This window comes from Globicephala melas, chromosome 18 (genome assembly GCF_963455315.2).
Source record: "Globicephala melas chromosome 18, mGloMel1.2, whole genome shotgun sequence".
NCBI lineage: Eukaryota > Metazoa > Chordata > Mammalia > Artiodactyla > Delphinidae > Globicephala > Globicephala melas.
Window position 1 is genome coordinate 2,046,899 of NC_083331.1, and position 13,466 is coordinate 2,060,364.

General features: G+C 39.5%; 1 protein-coding gene across 2 annotated transcripts in view; it reads right to left on the reverse strand.

Annotated features, from left to right (window-relative positions):
* The window catches only part of LOC115866801 (uncharacterized), a 290,768-nt gene that overhangs the window by 16,818 nt on the left and 260,484 nt on the right, over nucleotides 1-13,466 (reverse strand). For both annotated transcript variants that reach the window (XR_009559844.1, XR_009559843.1), the window contains one exon: nucleotides 232-411. The gene's annotated coding sequence lies outside the window, so the exon portion shown is untranslated. The remainder of the gene's footprint in view (nucleotides 1-231; nucleotides 412-13,466) is intronic.

Sequence of the window (13,466 nt, forward strand, 5' to 3'; positions counted from 1 at the left end):
TGAGAACTGAGTGTTGGTTCACAACTTCCAGAGCCTCCCGGGTGAAATCTGAAACCAGTCTCTGTACGGAGGCAAGGAGAGACCAAAGAAAGAGGCAGCCACTCCAGATTGGTAGGTGGCAGGTGTGACAAGCAAGGGAACTTACGTAGGAGGCTCGTTCTCGGTTACTGCAAAATGGCTAGGTCTCCGCATCCACCCACCAAATCTTAACAGTCTGTCTAGCAGCCTTACCTAGGTTCAGTCACGTGTTCAGTCCAGGTGGTCTCAACACCACATTACTCTCTCACGGCTGCACCCCTGAAAGGGTTCCTAGAGTGGGAACGGTGGCTGGAACACACATTCCAAGGACAGGGCGGGGTGTGGAGTCTCCGACTGCTTGGGTCCAGCTCGTGGGTCAACAGGCAGTCACGACTGAGAAGAAATGAAATCATGTTAGCATCCTCTGCTTAGTTAGCCAGAGACATACATAATATACTTTTTTTCCAGCCAAACTGGTAAAAAGTTTATAAAAGAGTGAATGCATCAATTCAGACCGCTACGTGTCCTCCAATGTGTTTCTGTTCTTCTGTAATAGAACGTCCAATTTTTAGCTGGCCATGTGCCCAGCCACCAAGAAGGATTACATTTACCTTCCACCCTGGTAGCTGAGTGTGGCCATGGTACTAAGTTCTGGACAATAACCTGTAAACCTGAATGGTAACTTCTGCATGGTGTCCTTAAGGGAGAAAGAAGTCTTTCCCTTTATCTTCTTCTTCTTTCCCACTTGCTAGAGTGAGGACATAATGGCTGGAACCCTGGCAGCCACCTTGGCCCACAAAGTGACCTTGGGAACAAAAACCCAAGAAGCCAAGGTCCCTGACACTTCAGTTCCACAATATCATCTCTGGACTGCATTCTCCTGGAATTGTACATGGAAGAAAATAAATTCCTAATTTCCTTAAACCCCTATTGGGTTTTCTTTCACTTGTGACCAAACCAAGTAGGGGAATTTATTCCCTATTAATGGCATTGATATGCATATGTTGGACCATCCTTGTACCCTAGGAAAAAATCCCACTTGGTCATGCTGAATGATCCTTTTAAGGTACTATCGAATTTTGCTAATATTTTGTTGAGGATTTTTGCAACTATGTTCATCAGGGATACTGGCCTATAAATTTTTTCTTATCCTGTCCTTTTCTGGTTTCAGTGTCACAGTAACGCTGGCTCCATAAAATGAGTTTGGAAGTGTTTTCTCCTTTTCTACTTTTTGGAAGAGTTTGAGAAGTATCGTTATTAATTCTTTAAATGTTTGGTAGAATTCACTTAGTGAAGCCATCTGGTCCTGGACTTTTCTTTTTGGAAGGTTTTAGATTACTGATTTATTGCTCCTTAAGTCTCCAGACTTATTCAGTTTAATCAGATTTTCTATTTCTTCATGATTGAGTCTTGGTAAGTTGTCTGTTTCTAGAAATTTTTCCATTGTTTCTAGTTTGTCCATTTGTTGGCATATAATTGTCTATAGTAGTTTATTAACGATCCTTTGTATTTCTGTGGTATCAGTTCTAATGTCTCCTCTTTCATACCTAATGTTATTTGAGAAAAACAAAGTATTTTCAGATAAACAAAATCTGAGTGTATCTGTCACCAGCAGATCTACACCATAAGAGACGTTTAAAGAATTTCTCTGGCTTAAGAAAATGATTCCAATTAGACCTCAAATGTACACAAGGGACTGAAGAAAACCAGAAATGTTATATATGAGAGAAAGTATGCAAGACTTTTCTGTGTTTTTAATCTTTTCAAAATCTTTTAAAAAAATAATAACTATTTAAAGGAGAGATAGCAATGCTCTCTGTGATTAAGATCAGTTGTGGCAATGAAATATATGACAGAAGTGCAAAGGAAAGGCGTCACCTCCAGCTTTTCTCATTCAGTAGACGTGGGATGGGGATTGAGAATTTACATTTTTAAGAAGTTCTCAGGCGAGGCTAACGCTTCTTGCTAGGGACCAGTCTTTGAGAACCACTGAATTATAGATTTAATGCTATCCTAATACAAATCTCAGCAAACTTTTAAAAAAACTAGTTGATAAACTAATTCTAGAGGGTTTAGAAAATTAAAAGAGTATAGATAGCCAAAATATTCTTGAAAAAAAATTGGAGGACTTACATTACCTGATTTCAAGATGTGCTATATAGCTACAAGAATCATGGCATAATGGTATTTGTGTAAATATGTGAGGACAGGGAATAATGAGAACACTCTTCACGCACTTCTGGTGGGAATGTAAATGTCACAATGACTTTTAACTGCTTTCTCGAAGTATCTATAGAGTTAAATGTACACTTCCCATATTAATCAACAATTCCACACTCAGGCATTCACCAAAGAGAAATGATAGCATATGTGCATGAAAAGACTTCTATATGATCATACAGGCTCCATGAATTACAGCCCCAAAGTGGAGACAAGACAAATGCCCATCACCTGGAGAACAAGAGAAACAAGTTGTGTCATGTTTGTGCAATGAATTCTACTCAGTAATTAAAGGAATAAACTACTGATATACTCAACATCATGGATGTCCAAAAAATTATGCTGAGCAAACCAGGCCAAACAGAAAAGAGTATCACACATCCTACATGATTCCATTTATAGAAAACTCTAGGGAAAGCATTTAATTTCTAGCAATGAAAAGTCATTGCCTGAGGCCAGGGACGGGGGAGACTTTGACTGTGGAAGAGATGAGGGATCTTTTGGCAGTGATGGAAAAATTCTATATCTTGATTGAGATGGTGGTTACATGTGTATACACATTTGTCAGAACTGATTAAATTGTACATTTCAAGTGTCTGTATTATATTGTATGTAAAGTATACCTAAATATAAGTGATTTTAAAAGATAATGTACAAAGGAGTTTTCAGGAGGCTATTATGTAAGACAGAAATACTATAACATTCTTTTGGGGTAAAATTTATCTTATTTAAAGTGTTTTTAGACGATTAATTATAATGCAACATTTTGAGGAATCTGTTAAATTTCTAATGACATACATTTTAATCTCTTTGTAGTCCATCACATAAAGCATTAGCTGTGGATATTTGAGAACTATGTTTGGGTGAGCAAGTTATAAGTTAAATCATATGTATATGTGTGTAAACTTACACACAATTCAAGTTTCTTACAGTTGTTCATATACTAATATTGTCTTAGTATATAAGATACTTCTTAATCCATATTTTCATAATATGTGAACTGCAGCAAATTATACGACTTTCTGTGACAAAATTTTTATTATTTTGCCTCATCTCTGCAGCAAGAATGCAATTATCATCAATAATTATAATCCAAAGACAAAAAGAAAAGCCTAAAGAAAGGACCAAATTGTTCTTTGTCACTAGGATGCTCTTCGGCTTAATTTTTGCCTTGGGTAAATGAAAATGGTTGATGGATTTTAATGTCATTTTAGCCCTTTAATTCTACAGTAAATAATTAATCTTTTATGATGAAATGTAGTCATGTTTAATAATTCTGTCATTGTCTTTCATTGCAGCTCTGATTCTTAAAGACCTTTGATCCCTAGATGAGGCTTTAGCAAATTTCCTCTCCATGTGCAGACACATCTTTCATCAGATGTAGGATTAACCAGGATTAGTGATCTTTCAGAGACAGGGACGTCCGGGATTCCATTTTCTGTAGTGATCGTTTTTCTGTGGATTATAGGGAGATGTAATATATGAAATATGGCAGTTCTTCAATTTTTGATTTCTTTAAAACCTAAGAGAACAGAGAAAATGGGGGTGGGCAGGAAAACTGTGAAAACACATTTTAAGACCTACAAAGTAAAACTGACCTCCAAAATCTGGAAGGAAACATAAATACTGAGTGAGGTGTGAAGAGAGATATTGAGGAGCTCCCCATAAACAGGGTATTTCATGATGAAATCACGGGATCACCTTGCTTTACCGGCCTTTCCTAGCCCCCAGGATTCTCCGGAAGGAATTCTGAAAGACAGTGCGTTTAACACCAAGTAAATTCTCTGGGATTTTCCACAAATTCCCAGGAAAGAAGTGTGTGGGTTCCCTTTGAAGTTTAATCATTTCTTTAAACTATTAATAAAGGAATCTTTCACAGCTCCGGCTTTTGCGGGAAACAGACAAAGGCCCACATTTTATATCACTTTGGGGGGGGAAAAAGAAAGTTATTTTAGGGCTTCCCTGGTGGCGCAGTGGTTGAGAGTCCGCCTGCCGATGCAGGGAACGCCGGTTCGTGCCCCGGTCCGGGAAGATCCCACGTGCCGCGGAGCGGCTGGGCCGTGAGCCATGGCCGCTGAGCCTGCGCGTCCGGAGCCTGTGCTCCGCAATGCGAGAGGCCACAACAGTGAGAGGCCCGCGTACCACAAGAAAAAGAAAGTCATTTTAGAACTTCCAACATATTGGCGTTACCTCGTCTCACCCCACGCCGGCAACACTCCCGTTTCGGCAGCTTGGTACCCGCGTGTGCCGGGTAAGCGCGCGCAGGGGCACTGCGCACGCGCGCAGACGCATGCGCACACACGCAGACGCATGCGCACACGCACGACTTGGCTCCGCTGAAGAGGGCGGGGCTCCCGGGAGGGCATCGAGGCGACGGCGTCTGTACTCCGGCGCTGTTAGCTCCAGGGCACCCGGCTACGACCCAGACGGAGGTGGCCGACAGTCAGTCAGCCTCTGAGGAGAAGCGGCTCCTCCCAGGGCTGAAGGGCCGCACAGGAGGCTGGCAACGAGGTATCTTAATGTCGTCTCAGTGGAGGCGTTTTTGACAAAAGATGCGCTTAGGCTCCGGGAAAGGGTTTGGTGACAGATTCCCCCCAGAACTGACTCCACGTCAGCACAGCAGCCGAGCATCCGCATCATGTCCGTGGTGGGCTCGTGTCTGCAGGAAGGAAGGGCGCGGGTCAGGAGGGGTTAGACTCGGATTGATGCGCGGCCCCTCCTGACCGCCAGTTCTCGGCTCTCTGCTAGCTCGTTCCCTTTAACGTACAGTTTTTAAAATTCGCTTAAACCTCATTTGTCTTCCAGTTGAAACTTTATGTGGTCTCTCCCTTTTAGAGCAAACTGAGTACGTGCATACATCCACAGATAGGTACATCCACATATACATCTGAACACACACATACATTCACATATACATGCACACATGAGTGCACATGCATCATACATACGCAGACTTACACACACACATATATACACATACGTACACACATATATAAAAACATGAATGGGAAGAAAAAATGTTTAACACTTCAAACTCCCGATCTTTACTTTTTCACCTTCCATTTCTTATCTCCCTTTCTCTCTCCTTTATTTGCCAGTAATCAATAAAAATTTTATTTTAATCAGTTTCAAAGCTAAATAGAGTAATTACCCTGCCGAGGAACCAGTTCCGTTCTGAGAGCATGTTTGTAAGTCCAATTTGTTCATGAGTCCAACAAAGTTAGCCTAGGTACCCAACTAACACAGTCGGCTATATAGTACTGCTGTAATAGGTTTATAATACTTTTCTCACAAATAATACATTTTTTAAAAATGCACAAAAAATAAAATATTTTTATTCTTACACTACAGTACTTTGAAAAGCACAGTAGTGCAGTACAACAGCTGGCATCCAGGGACTGGCACCGAGTGAACAGGCAGGAAGAGTTACTGACTGGAAGAGAGGAGGTGGGAGATGGTAGAAATGAAGGACCCTCAGCAACAGGAGACGGAGGGCGAGCTGAAGTTTCACTCACGCCTGATGCTGACGGCACAGGTGCTGGTTCCTTGCTGGATTCAGTTCTATCTACCCTCTTGAGAAAAAGCGATCCAGTGATATCTGGTAGCAGCTCTTTTTTTCTCATCATAGGTGACACAGTAGCACTAGCTTGCATGCTGAATGGCTGCTGCAACCTTTGTGTACCGTTCTGCGTTCAGGTCCTGTGCCTCAAAAACTAACAGTGCCTCCTCAGATAAAGAAAATCCCCTGCCATTCCCTCTTCGTGAATCTCTTTAGTTCTTCAGTTACTTCTTCTTCCTCTTGTCTCTCTCTGTCCTTTCTCTGGGCCTCCAGTTCCATAAGGTCTTCATTAGCAAGCTCCTTTTGTTGCACAGCAAGGAGTTCAATGAAGTCGTCCTCTTGCAGATCTAGCTCCAGCTTCTCGCTGAGGGTCACTATAGTTGCTAAGACCTCTTTGGACTCTTTTTCCACCTTCTCAAATCCATGAAAATCGGGAGCAAACTTCAGGCAAAGTTTCTTCCAAACCCCATTCATGGTGATGGCTGTAACCTCACGCCAAGCAAAGTCAGTGTTTTTTTATGGCCTTGTAGATGTTGTAGTCCTTCCAAAATTGTTGCAAGGATTTTCCTGATTCATCACTCGCCTTTACTGCCTGATGAAAAGTGTGAATAGTAAATAGTATTTCTTGGAAGTCACTGTAACTCCCTGGTCCATAGGTCGGATGAGCAATGTAGTATTTGGTGGCAGAGGCACTACTTTGACGTTGGGATGAAAGTCATCCATGAATGGGGGGTGGCCCAGAGCATTGTCGAGCAGCAAAAGAATGTTTTGCTGAGGGGCTTCCCTGGTAGTGCAGTGGTTGAGAGTCCGCCTGCCGATGCAGGGGACACGGGTTCATGCCCCGGTCCGGGAAGATCCCACGTGCCGCGGAGCGGTTGGGTCCGTGAACCATGGCCGCTGAGCCTGCGCATCCAGAGCCTGTGCTCCGCAACGGGAGAGGCCACAACAGTGAGAGGCCCGCGTACTGCAAAAAAAAAAAAAAAAAAAAGATGTGCCCTCTGATTCTTTGCCGTGTTTCTTCTTCAAGTCTTCATAAAGGCTTTTAGCTTTCTCTTGAATCAGCATTAAGCTGAGCAGGACTCAGCGCTGATGTTGGTCCTGCATCCGCACGCTGAGAAGTTTCTCCATCTCCTCCATCACTTTTCCATGCTTCTTCAATATTTTGTCAACATCGTCAGCCCAGCAGACTTCACATGTTCTATGATCTTGTCCTTGTTCTTTACAACTGAGCAGATGGTTGAATGAGTCATGTTATAAGAACAAGTGACATCTGCCGTCTTTTCGCCTCGCTCCACTCTCTCAATTATATTCACTTTTGTTTCCATCGTTATTGCTTGGCGCTTCTTAGTAGTACCAGCTACATCACCGCTGCTTTAGGCTTGTTTCCGGACATCCCAGGCTTGAAGTAAAGATACTGTACTACTGTATTCTGTACTGTACACTAAAGTACACAAAAGCACAACCACTTGTAGAGGATGCACGCATGTGACACTGTATGCCAGACACGTGAACTAACTTACGGGATTGGACGTGCGAATGCACGTTCACATCTTTGAAAGTTTGCAACTTGAAGGTTCGTAGGTAGGGGACTTACTGTATATGTTCTACAAAATCTTACAGATTATATCATTTATATACAACTACAGCTACTGAGAAAATAAGGTCCAGCCCCTGCACGGCTACCACACTGAAGAGCAAAGGCACCCGCAGACTCGCATCCATTACCTGTACCTGTCAGTGTGGTGTGGGAGACGGCCCATTCGAAGGATAAACCTCAAAGTCACAAAAAGTAGATCTTGTTTGTATCCTGATGCAAACAAGCCAACTTTAAAATGATACTTGCACATGGGGTCCATATTAGGTTATGATGGTGTGGTAAGTCTATTAGAAAAAATTTAAATACACTTAGCAAAGCATTTATGAGTGAATAAAATGATGCTTAATAATACTTTGGAAAAAACTATTTAGGGACAAAGATGAAATAAGATTAGAAAGATACCGACTGTTGATGAATCATGGTAATAGAAATACGAGAATTCCCTATACTAAACTCTACTTTGTTGTATGTTTGAAAATTTCTAATAAAAACTAAGACAAAAATAATACAAGAAAAATAATGTATGAATTTTTTCCCTTATATATTCAATACAAATAAAATTTCAGATATGCACTTAATAATGAATCACTGAATTCCTAATCAGTAGTCTGTAGTTAGTTCTCAAAGGAACACAAAATGCCTATTTATACCTGGAATTCGTGTTGGCCATCCATCATTAATATGGTATATTTACACTAAAAATGGAGACTAGGAAAACTAAATGCCTAACATGATGTAATTTTCCTTGAAGTGAGTTTAGGCATTCTTACAAAAGAATTTTAACATATTAAATATATTTTAAATGAAATTTAAATTATACATAGCATAACATTTTGTATACATGTCTATGTAGTACCACAAATTTTAAAAAAAGATTATATATAAAATAGAACTCTCATTCAGGAACATCAACTACATAATAATTATTTTCCAAAAGATCTAAGAAAACTAGTATTTATTAAACTCTTTAAGACTAAATGGTATCCTAGATAGTCATAAATAAACTATTTATTAATACAATAATAAAGCAAAGCAAGTTTACTACCAGATTCTCATATGAGACTCATGTTAATTAGGTAATAGATGTATATTCTCAAAAAAAAAGTGGGGAACTCAATTAAATTTCCAGTACAAATCATAAGTGCAAATTTGTTTTCTTAAATATGCATATCAAATTATTTTTCACTCAAAGGATTAATATTAAGTGGAAACCTATCCTCTGATGAATTTGTACCTTCTGGAATATAAGGTTAATGTCCAATAAAAATATAACGCAAGCTACAAATATAGTTTTTAATTTTCTAGTATCCACGTTAAAAAGAAAAAGAAATAAGTGGAATTAATTTTAATAATATATTTTATTCAATTCATATCCAAAATATAATTTTAGTACAATATCAATATTTTAAAGATATTAATAAAATAATTTACTTTTTGTTTTTCGTACTGAGTTTTCAAAATCTGTGTATTTTATACTTACAAAACATCTTAATTTAAATGCTAAGTTTTCATGGGACATACTGGATCCATGTTTAGATTCCATAACATTTATAGTTGAAAAAGAAGATTCAAATACTCAAGTTGTTCTACAATGCACTTAAATTTCCAATAACTTCATAGAGCATCAGGTTTTGGGTGTTTTTTTTAAAATTTATTTAATTTATTTATTTCTGGCTGCGTTGGGTCTTTGTTGCTGCATGCAGGCTTTCTCTAGTTGCGGTGAGCGGAGGCTACTCTTTGTTGCGGTGTGTGGGCTTCTCACTGTGTTGGCTTCTCTTGTTGCAGAGCACGGGCTCTAGGAGCTCAGGTTTCAGTAGTTGTGGCACGTGGGCTCAGTAGTTGTGGCTCACAGGCTCTAGAGCACAGGCTCAGTAGTTGTGGTGCATGGGCTTAGTTGCTCCACGGCATGTGGGATCTTCCCGGACCAGGGCTCGAACCCGTGTCCCCTGCATTGGCAGGTGGATTCTTAACCACTGTGCCACCAGGGCAGCCCAGAGCATCAGTTTTTAAACTTAAATGAAAACTAATAAATTAAACTTATAGCCCCTCAGTCCCACTAGTTGCAATTCGAGTATTTAGTAGCCACTCGTAGCTAGTAGCTGCCACGTCGGACACCAGAGCCCAGGTCCATGGTCTTCCTGAGTCCATGTGGATGGAGTACTACCCGAGTAGTTGAAGCAGTGAAAGTGAAGGTGGCGAACACCCATTTAAAGTGTATATTTTAAAAGGAAAATAACAAGTATTTCGGACTTTTCCTCCCTCCTAGAAAATAGCAAGACACTATTTAATTATTTTCAGTTTTATAGTATTAGCCACAGATAAAAATAAAAGCACATAATCTGTCTAGTACTCACCATTATTCTTTTTAAAAAAATATTATTTTGAGCATAAAATATTTGCCTTAGAATAAACAAACTTTGTAGTTATTTCTTTTAAATGTACAAAAATGTCCTAATAATAAATAGCTTGGATCTTTCCAGTTTTATTTCCAAGCCCTGAGCTATGGGCTTATTTCAGGCTGTAAAAACTGATACAGGGCGGTTCTGAACCACAGAAATCCTTCTAAATACAATTGCAGTGACATTTAGATCCACGGGCTGCCAAGGGAAATTCATTAGTTTCCCTCCACTAGCATCATTACATGAAGTCTCCTCCCTGGGTTATTTTTTGACTTTCCTCATTATCTTTTCATTCACTTTTTCTAATCACAACTTCATGCAGCTTCACGTTGGGCTTTGGATACTTCAAACACTACTGAACTACAGGGACATAATATATTCTCTAACCCAAATAATTTATTCCAGTGTGATTACAGAAATCGAACACTTGTATAGCACATATGATATGCCCCCCACTGATCTAAGAACGCTCCTTGTTCTGGTCTATGTCATCCTCCCAGCACCCCTGGAAGTATGTATTACTGTCTTTCTCATTTTACAGGTGTGGCAACCGTGCACAGAGAGGTTAGTAAGTCACCCAGCGTTACACAGTGAGAAGTGGTGAAGCAGTGCTTGAATCCAGGAGTCTGGTCCCAAAGTCCATGCTCTTCCACTGCTCTGTTGCCTCACCAGGGCGGCCTTTGGCCCAGCTGCTTGAAGTTACATCCTGAAGTCGGCATGTTTCTTCGGAATAACGTTTTATCTGCAGTTTCTGGTCCTGTTATTCCAGGACACATAAGCAGAGCCGATCCACATGGACCCAGTCTTAAGGCAATATAGGTTCTTGATTCCAAGATTCCACTTAGCGCTGACTACATCACCAGACACTGTGATTGCCACGAGTCACGGGCCCTGCCATTAGTCACCTGAGCAGCTCATCTTGTTATCCGGGAAGTACCCTGTGATGCTCAGGGCACTTGGAACTTCTTTCATTAATTGTGGATTTAGGAGTTTTACTCCAATATTGAGATACAGGTGAAAACCTCCTGCCTCCTGACCACAGCGCCCCTGTGTCTGTAAGTACCTTGAAATTGACTTATACTAAAAGTATCCTTTTTACCAATGGCTTTTTTTTCTGTCACCGGTAAACCTCTGTTTCCCTTCCTATAACAAATTTCTGTTTTGATTGCATTGCTTTTTAGAAATCGGCTGAGAATACATGTGTAGATGGAAGTACACCTCTTCCACCATTATTTGATAACCCTATACCAGTGGTTCATATTTTTCTGAGTTGAGAGAGATGGTGATGAGTTTTTTCCTTAAATTCTGGATATCAGTAAATAATTGACTTTTTTTTTTAACCCTCCTGGTCCTGCCAACCATTAATGGTTGGGTAAATATCTTTAAGAACCTACTACTAATAGATCTGAAATTGTTTTTTAGACAGATATTTTTCTGCCCTCCATTTTTAACGTACTTTTATTTTTAACATTAAAGTCTTAAAAATATCAACATAAGTCAATATTTTAAAAAATGCTATGAAGGTTAAGTAACATTTTCACTGTCATAGTTTTGTCTTTGAAGCAAATAATCTGTTTTCTTTGTTTTTCCTTTTGCCTACAATCCCTTCTGCGTGGTTCAGCTGTGCAGACGCTGTAGTGAATGGCCGAGTGGGTCTGGTGGGTGGAATGAACAGGTGTAAAGGTCTGAGGGGCTGGGGGTTAGGGGAGAGGAGAAGGGGGCCTCGCTGCATTACAGTCGACACTCTGGTGGGAAGCATGGACCAATTAAGGCTTCATACTCACCCACCATCCTCTGAAACTACCAAAGGTCCCCAGAATCTTACCATGGCCAATCCAATAATCAATATGAATCTTCATTACTTACCTTCTTAGCAATATTTGACAAAGCTGATCACACTTTAAAAACATGATGACTCAGTTTACAGGATACCATTCTCTTGATTTTTCCTTACTTTTCTGGTGACTCCTTTGCAGTCCTGTTTGCTGCTTGTCACCTTGACCTCTAGACACTGAAGTACTCTGAGATCAAGTGCAGACCTATTGTTTTTTCTCACCATATTTGTGCGGGTTCACACAGTCCCATGATTTACATATCATCTGTTCACTGATGAATCTCAGATTTAAATGTCTAGCCTTGAATCTGAGATCCACTCTCAAATATCCAACTTTCTACATAACATCTTCGCTTAGATATTTCAAATTTAATACGTGCAGTACTGATTTCTTATTTTCCTGCCCAAACCTGCATTTCCCATTTCAGGCCAAGCACCTCAGAATCATTTTTACTTCACTCTTTCAATCATCTTTCATCTCTCCAGTGCACATCTAATTGATTAGAAGATCTTGTCAATTTCAGTTGTCCAAGTCACCTCAGGCTGCCATAACAAAACATCGTAGACTTGGTGACTTAAACAACAGTCCGAGATCAAGGTGCTGGCAAAGTAGATTTCATCCTGAGGCCCCTTCTCTTGGGTTGCAGGGTAGGGTTGCAGGTGAAGAGGTATCTCATTGTGGTTTTGATATACATTTTCCCTAATGACTAACGATGTTGAGCTTCTTTTCATGTGCTTCTTGCTCATTTGCATATCTTCTCTGGAGAGATATCTATTCAGATCTTTTGCCCCTTTTTCAATTGGTTCATTTTTTATTGAATTGTATGAGTTCTTTATATAGTCTAGGTACAAGTCTCTTATCATATGTGATTTGATGATATTTTCTTTCATTCTGTGTGTATTCTTTTTGCTATCTTGATGGTGACTTTTGAAACACAAAAGTTTTACATTTTGATGAAATCCAATTTACCTGTTTTTCTTTTGTCACTTGTATTTCTGGTGTTATGTCAAAGAAAGCTGCCTAACCCAAGATCACAAAGATTTATTCTATATTTTCTTATAGGAGTTTCATAGTTTTAGCTCTTACATTTAGATCTGTTACCCATTTTGAGTTAATTTTTGTACATGGTGTGAAGTAGGGTTCAAGTTCATTCTTTTGCATGTGATTATCCAGTTGTCCCAGGTTAATTTGTTGGAAAGACTGTTCTTTCCCCCACTGAATTGTCTTGGAACCATTGTCACAAATCAGTTAAACATAAATGTGAGGATTTATTTGTCGATTTAATTCTTTCCCATTGACTATTTTCTATTTCTAGCCTTATACCAATAACATACTCTTTTGATTACCATTGCTTTGTAATAAGTTATGAAATAAGGAAGTGTGAGTCCTCAATCATTGTTCTTTTTCAAGTTTGTTTAGGCTGTTCAGGGTTCCTTCCTTTGCCACATGAGTAGTTCTAAGTTCAGGTTGTCAGATTCTGCAAATATGTTAGTTGGTGTTTTGGCAGGAATTTTATTCATTTGTAGACCAACTGGGGGAGTATGCCATCTCAACTATTAAGTCTTCCAGTTCATCAACGTGAGGTATCTTTCCATTTATTTAGGTTTTCTTTAATTTTTCAACAATATTTCGTAGTTTTTGGAGGAAAAATTGTTCACTCTTTTGATCTATTTTAAAATAAATTTAATAAATGAAATATTTTTAAAATATTTTATTCCATTGCTTGTAGTAATCTCTCATGATCCTTTGTATTTCTGCAGTGTCACTTGTTACTTCTCCTTTTTCATTTCTAATTCTATTGGTTTGAGACTTCTCCGTTTTTTTCTTGATGAGTCTGG